This window comes from Microcebus murinus, chromosome 4 (genome assembly GCF_040939455.1).
Source record: "Microcebus murinus isolate Inina chromosome 4, M.murinus_Inina_mat1.0, whole genome shotgun sequence".
NCBI lineage: Eukaryota > Metazoa > Chordata > Mammalia > Primates > Cheirogaleidae > Microcebus > Microcebus murinus.
The window spans coordinates 7,171,600-7,185,093 of NC_134107.1; positions in this window are offsets into that span (position 1 = coordinate 7,171,600).

Consider the following 13,494-nt stretch of genomic DNA (forward strand, 5'->3'; position numbering starts at 1 on the left):
GACAGAGGGTCGCACCTCCCTTCCCTTGTCCCCGCCGTCGGCAGGGACTGGCGGGTAGGACGTCCTAGCGGAGGGTCGCGGGGTCCCGCCCGCTCCCCGCGCCGTGCCTGCGGTGTGGAGGGGCCCGGCCGGGAGGGTGTCGCCGCCGCCGCCCCTCTCCGCGTCCCCCGCCCTCTCCGCGGGCGTCCCCGGATCCCTGCAGGGCGGGGGAGGGGGAGGCGGAGAGGCAGGGCGGGGGGGGGCTACTCCGACCCCACCCCCACCCCGCGCCCGGCGCTCCTCGCATCGCCTGCCCCGCAGCCTGGCCCGCGTCCCCTGGTGCCGCGCCCTGCCGCGCCCTGCCTGGCTGTCACCCGAGCCCCTGCCCGCCTGTCACCCGCGCCCCTGGCCAGCTGTCCCCCGAGCCCCTGCATGCCCTTCCCGGCTGTCACCCGAGCCCCTGCCGCGCCCTGCCCGCCGTCACCCCTGCCCGCCTGCGCCCCAGGTCCTGGGGCTGCGCCCAGCTGGGTCCCCAGGGAGGGCCGGGAAACCTCTCAGCGTTACTCTCAGCGGCCCCGGGTCACACATCGTGTCCCACACATGAAGATGCCCCCGCCCCCACTTTCCTGTAAAGAACGGGAAAGGTTTACACCACTGCGCTTTCGGGCTGATCCGCGCCGGCTCGCTCCCACCATCCGCCCAGGCGCGGCCTCTCCGCACTCGCGGGGCATCGCCCGATGCCGGAGAAGCCAGAGGCTCCACATCGCAAACTCTTGTCATGAGTAGTGGCCTGTCACGGCCATTTCCGGGTCACCTTGCTGCACCCCAGGCGCGAGGGGGTCTGCGGGGCGAGCCCCGCGCGTGTCCTGCCCGCAGCGCTGGTGCGTCGCGGCCCCGGCCGGCATAGCGGCGAACCGGACCGCCCAGTTACCCTCTCTTCCCTTTTTTTTGAGACAGAGTCTCACTTTGTTGCCCAGGCTAGAGTGAGTGCCGTGACGTCAGCCTAGCTCACAGCAACCTCAAACTCCTGGGCTCAAGCCATCCTCCTGCCTCAGCCTCCTGAGTAGCTGGGACTACAGGCATACGCCACCATGCCCGCCTAATTTTTTATATATATTTTTAGTTGGCTAATTAATTTCTATTTATAGTAGAGATGGGGTCTGCTCTTGCTCAGGCTGGTCTGGAACTCCTGACCTTGAGCGGTCCTCCCGCCTCGGCCTCCCAGAGTGTGAGGATTACAGGCGTGAGCCACCACGCCTGGACTCCTTTTCTTTCAAGCCCTGCAAACATATCAAGGGGAAAGTCTCGATTTGGTCCTAACACGCTTCTAATCTCCTATCCACAACCCCCAACTAGCTTCAGGGCGTCTGCTGACAATTTTACCTAAATACAGTAACTTTAATTTTCCTTAAATTTATTTTTCTTATTTTTTTTAACAGCTATTCATACTGGTTTCTTATTTAGGATAGTGGTATCGATTTTTCTTTAGAAAATCAATTTATTTATGCAAAATGAGTCATTAAAGAAAATAAAATATGTGGGGCTGTAGGCGCCGCACAGCTTTGGCACAAGTTTCAAGAAAACCGAAGAACAGAGGTTTGGAGAGCGCTACGCCAGGGCATGTCAGGGAGAGAACAGCCTGTCCCAGACCAGCAACAGGAGAATGCTGACACATTCTGGGACACATAAATAGATCGTTCTGGCTGGCTTGGTGGAAGGAGCCTCCACCCCAGCCCGGCTGGTTAGGGCAGGCCTGAGGGCTAAGGAGTTTGGACTTTGTTGGTTCTTTTGGGTTTTCTGTATAGTTGATTATGTCATCTGCAAACAAAGACAATTTTCTATCTTCTTTCCCAATCCATATGTCTTCTATTTCTTTTTCTTGCCTTGTTGTGTTAGCTAGAATTTTCAGTACAATGTTGAAAAACAATGGTGAAAAGGGACATCCCTGCGTTGTTCCTGATCTTAGTGGGAAAGCTTCAAGTTTGTTCCAGTTAAGTATGTGAGCTGTAGGTTTTTTGTAGATGCTCTTTGTCAAGTTGAGGAAGTTCTCTTCTGCTCCCAGTTTGTATCATGAATGGGTGTTAGATTTTGTCAAATGCTTTTTCTGGATCTATTGATATAATCAATGTGTTTTTTCTTTTTTAGCCTGTTGATGGGGTAAATTACATCATTGTTTTTCAGGTTAGCTTTTCAAATACTGGCCGGCCGCAGTGGCTCAGGCCTGTAATCCTAGCACTCTGGGAGGCTGAGGTGGGTGGATTACTCGAGGTCAGGAGTTCGAAACCAGCCTGAGCAAGAGCGAGACCTGTCTCTACTATTAATAGAAGGAAATTAATTGGCCAACTAATCTATATAGAAAAAAAATGAGCTGGGCATGGTGGTGCATGCCTGTAGTCCCAGCTACTCGGGAGGCTGAGGCAGTAGGATTCCTTGAGCCCAGGAGTTTGAGGTTGCTGTGAGCTAGGCTGACACCACGGCACTCACTCTAGCCTGGGCATCAAAGCAAGACTCTGTCTCAAAACAAAACAAAACAAAACAAACCCAAATATATTGAAAGATGTATTGTATCATTTTGCAATATCTCAATTATGATGTTTAATATTTCCTTGATCGAATAAAGTAAGTCCCCAATAATATCAAAGAGTAAGAAAACATTTTTAAAGAGTTTCTTTTGGAGAGACATCTTACTTCCAAGGGTAAGATAAATGTTCAAGTACTTCTTCATTGTCACTGTGCAGTTGAGGAAATAATCTGTAATTCAATGGATCACCCTTTATTTTACTATTAAAGTTAAACTGTATGAAAATGCTGACCGGGCGCGGTGGCTCACGTCTGTAATCCTAGCTCTCTGGGAGGCCGAGGCGGGTGGATTGCTCGAGGTCAGGAGTTCGAAACCAGCCTGAGCAAGACTCCGTCTCTACTAAAAATAGAAAGAAATTAATTGACCAACTAAACATATATATATACAAAAAATTAGCCGGCCATGGTGGTTCATGCCTGTAGTCCCAGCTACTGGGGAGGCTGAGGCAGGAGGATTGCTTGAGCCCAGGAGTTTGAGGTTGCTGTGAGCTAGGCTGACGCCATGGCACTCACTCCAGCCTGGGCAACAAAGCGAGACTCTGTCTCAAAAAAAAAAAAAAAACAAAGAAGTTGTTTTGGGGCTGTGCTTGGTAGCTCACATGTAATCCCAGCACTTTGGGAGGCTGAGGCAGGAGGATCACTGTGCCTGAGCCCAGAAGTTTGAGGCTGCAGTGAGCTATGATTGTGCTATCCAGCCTGGATGACAGATGGAGATGCTGTCTTTAAAAAAAAAAAAAGGTGGGTGCAGTGCTTCATGCCTGTTAATCTTGACACTCTGGGAGGCCAAGGCAGGAAGATCGCTTGAGCTCAAGAGAATTCAAGAGCAGCCTGAGCAAGAGCAAGATCCCATCTCTACTAAAAGTAGAAAAACTTAGCTGGGTGTGACGGCACGCCCCTGTAGTCCCAGCTACTCCGGAGGCTGAGGCAGGAGGATCTCTTGAGCCCAGGAATTTGAGGTTGCAGTGAGCTAGGCTGACTGGGCAACAGAGCAAGACTATCTCAAAAATAAAAAGGTTGTTTATATATTTCCCCTAGCATTTTATTTGTGCTATACCAGGAGCAGTTTCTCTGACTAATATTGCCTGACTCCTTAAACTTAAAAAAAAAAAAAAGAATGTGGGCCAGGCGTGGTGGCTCATACCTGTAATCCTAGCATTCTGGGAGGCTGAGGTGGGCAGATCGTTTGAGCTCAGGAGTTCGAGACCAGCCTGAGCAAGAGCGAGACCCCGTCTTTACTAAAAAAATATAAAGAAATTAGCCAAACAATTAAAAAAATAGAAAAAATTAGCCGGGCATGGTGGCGCATGCCTGTAGTCCCAGCTACTCAGGAGGCTGAGGCAGGAGGATCACCTGAGCCCAGGAGTTTGAGATTGCTGTGAGCTAAGCCACGGCACTCTAGCCCAGGCAACAGAGTCAGACTCTGTCTCAAGACCAAAAAAAGAAATTAAAAAAAATCTGCATAGTGGTTCATTGTATACCTAAAACATCATGTCCCTTATTGATGGACATTTAGGTTAGGTTATTTCCAATCTCGCGCTATTATAAATAATGTTGCGGTGAATAACCTTTGGGGTTTTATCCATAGGTTAAATTCCTAGAAATAGAAATGCTTTTGAGGATACGTACATCTATAATTTTTTTTTTTTTTGAGACAGAGTCTCGCTTTGTTGCCCAGGCTAGAGTGAGTGCCATGGCATCAGCCTCGCTCACAGCAACTCAAACTCCTGGGCTCAAGCAGTCCTTCTTCCTCAGCCTCCCGAGTAGCTGGGACTACAGGCATGCGCCACCATGCCTGGCTAATTTTTTCTATATATATTAATTGGCCAATTAATTTCTTTCTATTTATAGTAGAGACGGGGTCTCGCTCTTGCTCAGGCTGGTTTTGAACTCCTGACCTTGAGCAATTCGCCTGCCTCGGCCTGCCGGAGTGCTAGGATTACAGGCGTGAGCCACCGCGCCCGGCCACATCTATACTTTTAATAGATGCTGCTAAGCTGCCCTCTTCGGAGATCATAGCAGGTTACACTGTTCCACCAGCTGTACATGTTGGGGCCTGTTGTCCCATCCCAGCCCCCAGGGTATTATTAAATATTTTGTTCTTAACCAAACTGTGGGTGGAAAACAGTATCTTAGTATTGTTGTAATTGGCACTTATGGTTTTGGTGGTTTAGCAACTTTTTTTTTTTTTTTTTTTTTTTGAGACAGAGTCTCACTTTTTGTTGCCCAGGCTAGAGTGAGTGCCGTGGCGTCAGCCTAGCTCACAGCAACCTCAAACTCCTGGGCTCAAGCGATCCTCCTGCCTCAGCCTCCCGAGTAGCTGGGACTACAGGCATGCACCACCATGCCCGGCTAATTTTTTGTATATATACTTTTAGTTGGTCAATTAATTTCTTTCTATTTTTTTAGTAGAGACGGGGTCTCGCTCAGGCTGGTTTCGAACTCCCGACCTTGAGCAATCCGCCCGCCTCGGCCTCCCAGAGTGCTAGGATTACAGGCGTGAGCCACCGCGCCCGGCCGGTTTAGCAACTTTTAATAGGTTAAATCATATGAAGTTGCCATTTATATAAGTCAAAAGCAGTCAATATTGGCAATTTTATATGGCTCAAGCTAATATATCTAGAAGCCTCGTTTTCTTAGGACTGTTTATGTTCTTTGCCTATTTTTGGTTGTTGGTCTTTTTTCTTCTTAATAATGAATGGTAGGATGTCTTTATATTTCAAGGAGATTAAATTTTGCATGTCATATGAGTTGTGCATTTTTTCCCAGTTTGCCATTAGACTTTGCTGAGGGTGGTTTTTTTTGTTTTGAGACAGAGTCTCACTCTTGCCCAGGCTAGAGTGCCAGGGTGTCAGCCTAGCTCACAGCAACCTCAAACTGCTGGACTGAAGCGATCCTCCTGCCTCAGCCTCCCGAGTAGCTGGGACTATAGGCATGCGCCACCATGCCTGGCTAATTTTTTCTGTATATATTTTAAGTTGTCCAGCTAATTTATTTCTATTTTTTTTTTTTTTTAGTAGAGATGGGGTCTTGCTCTTGCTCAGGCTGGTCTCGAACTCCTGAGCTCAAACGATCCTCCCCCCTCTGCCTTCCAGAGTGCTGGGATTACAGATGTCAGCCCCTGAGTCCAGCCTGATGGTGGTTTTTCTATGCAGATATTGTTGACGTTAACTTTGATCACCTGCTTAAGGTCACGTTTGCCAGGTCTATCTGGCATGAGGTGACTATTCTCCATCCATCCCCTACTCTTTGCAGGCCGTTGTCAGTGTGGCCCACAGTCAAAGAGGGGGGGGCCGAGCTCCACTCCTTGGGGTGGGGAGCATTTGTATATTACTTGGACTTCTTCTGTAAGGAAGATTTGTCTTTTTTCACCTATTTATTTGTTAAACCATTTATATGTATCGATATGAATTCATGTACATATATTTTATGCTTTGAGTTATAATCCAATACGATGCTATTTACTTTGTTGCTCACATTGTTCCAGCAATGGCTGCTGGGAGTTCAGGTTGGCTCCTCTTCCCTGTGACATGCTTTTTTGCCCTTTTTTTTTTTTTTTTTTTTTTTTAGAATTTCTTTGCTTTCTAGTGCTAGTACTACAAACTGCTCCCGATTTATCTTGCGTTTGCCCCGGTCCTGAATCAGCCACCAGCCGCCCCCTCCCACCGTCGTCCCCCCCCCAGGAGCCTGGTTCCTTTTATTGTATAATGGTATTTAGAAACCAAGATTGGGCACGGCGAGCCAGAGTGACCTTTTAAAACTGAAAGTCGGATTATATCAAGTCCCTGCTTATGACTTTGGATGGCTTCCCACTGTGTGCACAGTTAGAGCCGAATCTGTCCGCAGCCTGCAGGATCCTGCCTGAGTGGGCTCCTGCCCGCCGAGCCCCCTGCCACAGCACCCATTCTGGTTTCTGGATTATTCCACGTTTTCTGTTCTCCAGGCCAACGTGAGTGTTTGCTCTGTCTCTGAGCAACTCCGACTCCTCCTGAAACGCTCCTTCCTGAGACAGGCCCTTTGTAATGACCTCCTCCTGCCCAATCCCCAAATCTAATTAGGCCTCCCTGTTGCAGGACCCAGTATCTTTTCTTCTGTGGCCTTCTTGCTAGCCACCAAAATCCTTTCTCTCGTTCTTTGGCGGTAACGGGCTTTTGTAGCTGGGCATGTGACGCCCGTTCACACTTCATTCCCAGCCTCGCTCCCTCGGGATTGGCTTTGTCCGTCTGCTGAGTGTTGCCATGCACGTCCTCCCTCTGTGGCCTTTTCCCATCTTGGGAGCAAGAACTGCTACAGTCGGAGGCTCAGGGAAGCTCTGTGCAGATGGCCGCTCTGCAGTTGCCCTGGGGGCGTGGATAACAGCAGCGGGCAGCGGTCCCCACCCACCTGGAACGCCTACCCTAAACTGTTACCTGAGGAAGAGTCACACATTTCTGGGGCCTGTTTGTTTCATCCGCACAGCCAATGCACACACCACCCGGTTCTGTCCAGATGCTCCCAGGGCGAGGGGCCGAAGGGCTGGAGACACAGGGAGGAATTCCAGTTGGAACGGAGAGTTAGGCTGGGATCGAATATTTCCAGCTACAGTCCTTGAAGATGTGGAATAAAATACCCGACTCCACGGATTTAGGGCCAGGCTGGACTTGCAAAGGAGGAAGGGAAATCTCCAGGCAGCAGGAGCAGACGGGAACCTGAGCCCCAGAGAAGCAGCCTGTGAGCGGGCAGGTTCCTCCTTCCGGAGCAAAAGATGAATCCTCAAGTTTTGAAAGGGGACAGACAAGTTGAAGATGAGATCCTTGCACGAAGCCCGCACCCTGGGAGGGCTGCAATGGCTTTGTAAGAAAGACCAATAAAGTCCCCACTGGCCCAGCGAGGCAATCTGTGGCCTCGGCTGGGGGAAAAAACAAGGTTTCTCAATAGCTGAGAAATCGTCATAAAAGTGAATCCTTGCCTGTTTCTATGCCTTGGGTGCTACTATGGTGTGAATTCCTCAAATTCATTTGTTGAAACTGTATCACCAATGTGACAGTATTGGGGGTGTGGGCTATAGAAGCTGATTAGATTACGTGGGTGGAGCCCCCGTGAATGGGATCAATGCCTTTTAATGCCTTTTTTTTTTTTTTGAGACAGAGTCTCGCTTTGTTGCCCAGGCTAGAGTGAGTGCCGTGGCGTCAGCCTAGCTCACAGCAACCTCAGACTCCTGGGCTCAAGCGATCCTGCTGCCTCAGCCTCCCAAGTAGCTGGGACTACAGGCATGCGCCACCATGCCCGGCTAATTTTTTCTATATATATTAGTTGTCCAATTAATTTCTTTCTATTTATAGTAGAGACGGGGGTCTCTCTCTTGGTCAGGCTGGTTTCGAACTCCTGACCTCGAGCAATCCGCCCGCCTCGCCCTCCCAGAGTGCTAGGATTACAGGTGTGAGCTACTGCGCCCGGCCTTGACTGACTTTTAATGTTTAACAGAACTAAGTGCAGATTTCTTTTGAACTTACAGATATAGATCAAAGCAAGAAAGTGGAAAGAAACGCAAAGCACAAAGGTATTCCTAAATAGCTCCTTTTGTGTAGATGGTCATAAACCTTAAGACCAGTATAAACTGTTTTACGATGTCTCAATTATCTTATAATACCCTTCAGCTAATTGTGACACTAAAGTCCCCACTTACTGGCACGCACTATGCATATATAAGTAAAGGTGACATAGCTCTTTCTCTGCGTCACTTGCCAGGAAGGAATGTAAGTCCCACAAACATGCAGGCAGTGTGTGCCTCACTCTGCAAAGAGCTCCTGCCGCCCCCCAGGGCTGAGTGCCTGGAGGACTCCTGACGTGAGCAGGAGTGGGAGCCCTGTGTCAGTAACCTGTAATAAACTCCTCCAACTGGCCACGCTGGACTTGTCTGAGTCATTCTTTGGCCTCTTGGCACCACCTCAGTTTGCAGGGCGGTTTCTCTGTATCCTCCTGGCATTTTCCCGCAACACCCGTCTATGGCATTCTGTCACAGCAGCCCGGAACAGACGAAGACAGGTGCCCAGCAGGAGCGACCGTGCCACCACTTTGGCGGGACGCAGCCCTTCTTACCGTGCTCCCAGCCAAGCGAGGAAACGACGTCCCGCGAGCAAGAACGAGCAGACCCGACCCTCAAGAGCATGACCTGCCTGGGGAGCTAATGTCGTTTCTGGACAGGGAAACACGCTGTGATGGCAATGCCCTTCTCGGCAACGTCACGTGCTAGTTCAGTGCTCTCCTAATGAAAATCTTAAGGGTTATTTTATAACATTTGAAAACTTTCAGAAATTCATCTTGGTCTCCAAGACGACGGAGAATAACTAATGACAGTTTGAAAAAGAGCCACGAGGCAGGACTCGCCCTAAGCACATCGAAGGGTGTGAGAACAGTACTGTGTCAGGTCCAGCCAGGAGACAGGGCCCCCACGGTGACTTGACCCGGGAAAGCTGAATATAAAGAATTATTAGCAGGGGACTAGAATGACGGGGGACTGGCTTGTGAGAGTTCAACTCTAAAGAACACAGGATACCCATATGTGGAAGAATGAAACTAAATCCTTATCTCTCACCATATATAAAAATCAAATCAGGCCGGGTGGGGTGGCTCACCCCTATAATCCTAGCACTCGGGGAGGCCGAGGCCGGTGGACCATTTGAGCTCAGGAGTTCAAGACCAGCCTGAGCAAGAGCGAGACCCCGTCTCTACTGTAAATAGAAATAAATTAGCTGGACAACTAAAAATATATAGAGAAAAAATTAGCCGGGCGCGGTGGCGCATGCCTGTAGTCCCAGCTACTTGGGAGGCTGAGGCAGGAGGATCGCTTGAGCCCAGGAGTTTGAGGTTGCTGTGAGCCAGGCTGATGCCACGGCACTCTGGCCCAGCAACACAGTGAGACTCTGCCTCAAAAAAAAAAAAAGGAATAGCAGATATAGGGGGCAGCGATGACCCTAAGGGCTAAAGCAGAGCACCCAAGGAAGAGCGGGGCCCGAGACGGGGATGCAGGCCTCGCTGGAGAGGGCCGGCCGGCTCAGCAAGAGGGGCTCTGCTCCCGCGCCTCTCTGCTCTCCGGCAGAGCTGCGAAGCTGCCAGGCCGTGCTGGGGGAAGCTGCCCCGCCCGTGTGCTCAGGAACTGGGAGCTAGAGAAGCCGCCCTGGCAGGAGCTGGTCACTGGGGACACCATTCTGCAGGGACCAGATGCTACGGAAAGCTGTGCCGGGCAGGGGCCCGGGAGCGGAGCGCCCAGAACGGGGGCTGCGCAGGAGAAAGGCCCCCCCTCCTGTATCTTCAGCCCTCTCTATGGATAAAGCTCAGGACAGGATTTCCAGCAGGACGGGCCTTTAAAAGCAGTGGACGTGGAAGTCGCTGGACTGTGGAATTGAGGGTCAGACCCTGGAGACAGGGGAAAACCCCCCCGGGGCTGTGAGCTCCCGCCCAGGGAGCTGCCCTCTGGCCTTGCTGCCGAGGCTTCAGAGGCGGTAGGAGAAGTACAAGTTTCGTCTCTAAGTGCGCGTGCCGCCCTTTCAATGCACAATGGGCTCGGTCTGTGATGACTTCCGGTCCGTTGAAAGGACACTGATCTGCTTTGCCTACCGAGGGCAGCTGCAGGGATTTGTGGGGGACACCAGAGTTGCAGTGGGAAAAAGACGGGTGACTGGCTGGACCCCGTGGCAGGCGGAATCCTGCCGAGGGACGTCCCAGCCGACCAGAGGGTAAACATTCCACTGGCCTCCAGATGAAGCCGGCTGGTGATTCACTTAGAGATGCCAGCAGCTCTGTTCTGGACTTCACGGCAAAGAAGTCGTATCACGCGTTTCTCTTGCTGTTTCCACGCCCGGCTCAGGGGAAAAGCGGAGAGGAAGCTGCGCCGTGGTGCCAGCTGCTTGAGGTTAGATGAAGAACAACTAACCTCTTGCAGCATCTTTAGGAAGTGAAGACATGCTGGGGTCTTTCAGTTTCCTCACAAGTCTGCAACGATTGGCACCGCCTGGGAAGCCTTCTCATTTTAGTCCTGGGAACAATAAGGCACGGTCACAACTCGCAGTGATTTCCTCTGTCTCCAGAGCCTGCATCCTCTGAGTTATTTTTTTTTTTAAAACTAAACTTGCATGTACAAAGTTTTCTTCATGGCACAAAGAGTTTCATGTTATCATGTTTGGAATAAGGGAAAGCAGCTATGGGAAGATGGTACAAGGATTGCCACGATACCATGTTGATAGCATCCTGCATAGAGCATTTGTTGTATGTAGACTACTGAATCTCGAAAACACTGTGTCAATGGTGATCTGGACCGGATTCTGCGAGTGAATGAATAACGGTGCATGCCTTTTTCTGCTCTATGTGCTTTTGTTCCTTTTGCACAGAGATTGTTCTCTGGCGTCATTTGTTAACTAAAAATAAATGACTAAAAGTCAGAAGAAATAATATTCTTACATTTCTAATTAAAACTGTATGTGCACATTTGTACCCCCATAATATGCTGAAAAAATAAATAAATAAATGTTTTGTTTTTTTTTTTCTTTTTCTTTTTTTTTTTTTTTTTTTTTTGTTTTTTGAGACAGAGTCTCGCTTTGTTGTCCAGGCTAGAGTGAGTGCCGTGGCGTCAGCCTAGCTCACAGCAACCTCAAACTCCTGGGCTCCAGTGATCCTCCTGCCTCAGCCTCCCGAGTAGCTGGGACTACAGGCATGCGCCACCATGCCCGGCTAATTTTTTTTTTTTTATATATTTATCAGTTGGCCAATTAATTTCTTTCTATTTATAGTAGAGACGGGGTCTCGCTCTTGCTCAGGCTGGTTTCGAACTCCTGACCTTGAGCAATCCGCCCGCCTCGGCCTCCCAAGAGCTAGGATTACAGGCGTGAGCCACAGCGCCCGGCCTAAATAAATGTTTTTTTAAAAACTGTATGTGCGTGCTTCTCATAAGAAACCTAAGCTAGACCACAAACATGCTGTGATCAAATTGGTAGTGTGTGAAACAGTAAACCTAACTGTAAGCATGTAAGCTATACAACTTCTGAGAGAAAACATTAGGAGAAAATATTTGTGACCTCAGGTTAGGGACAATTTTTTTAGATATGCTACCAAAAGCATAATCCTAAAAGAAAATAAATGATAAATTGTTACTTCACCAAAATTTAAAACTTTTGCTCTTCGAAACACACTGTTGAGAACATAAAAAGACAAGTCACAAACTAGGAGGAATTATTTGCAAAACGTATATCCAACAAAGGACCTGGATCTAGAATATACAAAGGACCCTTATAACTCAGTCATAGTAAGTCAACCACATTTCTTTGTTTGTTTTTTGAGACAGGGTCTCCATCTGTCACCCAGGCTAGAGAGCAGTGGCATCATCATAGCTCACTGCAACCTCAGACTCCTGGACTCAAGTGATCCTCCTGCCCCAGCCTCCTAGGTGGTCGGGACTACAGACGTGCACCACCATGGCTAATTTTTCTATTTTTTGTAGAGACGGGGGTCTCACTATGTTCCTCAGGCTGGTCTTGAACTTCTGGCCTCAGGTGATCTCCCTGCCTCAGCCTCATAAAGTGCCAAGATTAAAGATGCAAACCCCCATGGCCAGCCAATAACCCCATTTTTAAAATGGAGAGGATCTGAAGAGATCCCTTACCTAAGAAGATATATAGATTATAGATTAGCAAATAAAATATGCTCAATGTCATTAGTCATTAGGGAAATGCAAATTAAAACCACGATGAAATGCTACTTATTATACACCTATTAGAATGATCACAGTTAAGAAGGCTTTCCTGAGTGTTAGCCAAGAAGGGAGCAAAATAGTACAATCATTTTGGAAAAACAACTTGGGAGTTTTTTAAAAAGTTAAACACCTACACACTACATGACCCAGCGGTTCCACTTCTAGGTATGGTTCCAAGAGAAATGAAAGCCTATGTCTAAACAAGGACTTGTACACAAAGATTCATAGTGGCTTTATTTGTAATAGCACAAAACCGGAAACAACCCAGTGTTTGTCGGCAGGTTTTTGGATAAACAAATTGTGATATATTTATACAAAGGAATACTTCTCACAACTTAAAAGTAATAAACTATTGACACACACAACAGTGTGGATGGCTCTCAAAATAATGCTGAAAGAGGCCAGACCCCTCCCCTCAAAAAAAAAAAAAAAGAGTACCTATTGTACGATCCCACTCATATAAAATTCCAGAAAATGCAAAATGATCTCTAACGACAAAAGGCAGATAAGTGGTTGCTTAGAAACAGGTTGGGCCCGGAGTGGAGGAAGGGGTTTTCAGAGGTCAGGAGGAAACTTTTGAAGGTGATGGAGACATCCGTTCACTGCCTTCATCGTGGTGATGGTTTCATGGTGCACAAGTATGTTGAAACTTATCAAAGTGTACACTTTAAATATGTGCAGTTTATATGTACATTTTGAACCAATTGGCTTCTTATAGCAAAATGTAATCTAGATTGGAAAACTATTATAATCTAAACAGTGGACTATGGCTCAGCAATTGACAATAATTTAAGGGAACGGGTTGAGTCTCAAAACAGATCTAAGTGTGTTCAGGAAGTTTTGAATTTTACATAGAGTAAAACTCATTTTCTTCTTTTTTTCTTTTTTTTTTTTTTCTTTGAGACAGAGTCTCACTCTGTTGCCTGAGCTAGAGTGCCGTGGCATCAGTCTGCCTCACAGCAACCTCGAACTCCTGGGCTCAAGCGATCCTCCTGCCTCAGTCTCCCGGGTAGCTGGGACTATAGGCATGCACCACCATGCCCGGCTAATCTTTTCTATATAATTTTAGTTGGCCAATTAATTTCTTTCTATTTTTAGTAGAGATGGGGTCTCACTGTTGCTCAGGCTGGTTTCGAACTCCAAACCTCGAGCAATCCGCCCGCCTCGGCTTCCCAGAGTGCTAGGATTACAGGCATGAGCCACTGCACCTAGCC